At 28.6% G+C, this 1,378-nt stretch overlaps 1 non-coding gene across 1 annotated transcript; it reads right to left on the bottom strand.

Moving 5' to 3' along the window:
* Positions 1–823: 823 nt before the first annotated feature.
* LOC140983692 (small nucleolar RNA R71) lies at positions 824–934 on the bottom strand. Its single transcript, XR_012176484.1, has one exon. It is a non-coding gene; the product is annotated as a small nucleolar RNA R71 (small nucleolar RNA).
* Between the last annotated feature and the right edge of the window lie 444 nt (positions 935–1,378).

The raw sequence follows: 1,378 nt of genomic DNA, 5'->3' as shown, positions 1-1,378 counted from the left end.
ATTTTCTTGGAACCATTATTTATGGTGGTTTCCTTTGTTTTACTTTTAGTTAAACAATATTGCATAAACCAAGAATAAATCCTCGAGCCTTGACAAAATTTATAATTTGTAAACTTCGTTCTTGCATTTGGTAATCTATAAATTAATAAATTTAAACTTAAAATAACCTCTCTGTGGATCGATCTCGTACTTACGAAATATATTACTTGCAGACAACCTACACTTGGGTGAATTATAATTTAAGTAGTAGCAAGTTTTTGGCGCCGTTGCCGGGGAGGTATAAATTAAGTTTATATTTGTTAATTATGTTTTATTTATAAGTATTGTGTTTTTTTTTGTATGAGTATTTGGAGTCGAAAAAAAAGTGGTAGACTTATTCGAGTATCTGAAAATAATTTAAACATGGATGATAATTCAAATAAGATAATGATAAAAATAATAATAATAATAATAATCAAGAACATGATCAATTAAGAACACTTAGGCATCGTATGAACCCTATTAGAACTAGTGCCCCATCTTGTTTAGTTTTTCCTCCTGATGCATCGAATTTCAACTTTAAACCTCAAATTATTCAACTTTTACCAAATTTTCATGGATTAGATTCTAAAAATCCATATTTACATCTAAGAGAATTTGAGGAAGTTTGTAACACTTATAATGATAAAAAATGTAGCATGGATATAGTTCGATTAAAGCTTTTCCCTTTTTCTTTAAAAGATAAAGCTAAAACATGGCTACAAAATTTGAGATCAAGTTCAATAAGATCATGGGAAGAAATGGAACAACAATTTCTCAAAAAGTTTTTTCCTTCCCATTGAACAAACTCTTTTAAAAGACAAATTACTACTTTTTCTCAAAAACAAGGAGAAACATTTTATCAATGTTGGGATAGATATAAAGAATTACTTAATACATGCCCACATCATGGTTTTGAAACATGGAGAATATTTTCTCACTTTTATGAAGGTCTAATACCTAAAGATAGGCAAATGATAGAATTCATGTGTAATGGAACTTTTGAAGATAAAAACCCAAATGAAGCTATGGAGTATTTGGATTCATTAGCAGAAAATGCTCAAAATTGGGATAATACAGGCACCATAGAACCACCAACCAACTAAAATCAATAATTCAACAAATGGGGGTGGTATTTAAAATCTTAAAGATGATATAGATATTCAAGCTAAACTTGCATCTTTAGCAAGAAAAATTGAGTCATTAGAAATGAAAAAGAGTGGTCAATTAAAAAGTATTCAAGAAATTGTTTGTCATATATGTGATACACATGATCATGCTACAAAAGATTGTCCAACATTACCTTCATTTAAAGAATGTCTCCATGAACAAGCAAATTATGTTAACAATTATAAAAAAC

This window comes from Primulina huaijiensis, chromosome 8 (assembly GCF_012295235.1).
Source record: "Primulina huaijiensis isolate GDHJ02 chromosome 8, ASM1229523v2, whole genome shotgun sequence".
Classification (NCBI taxonomy): Eukaryota; Viridiplantae; Streptophyta; class Magnoliopsida; order Lamiales; family Gesneriaceae; genus Primulina; species Primulina huaijiensis.
Note: the sequence above shows the minus strand (reverse complement) of the source record. Positions and strands in the feature narration are given on the sequence as shown.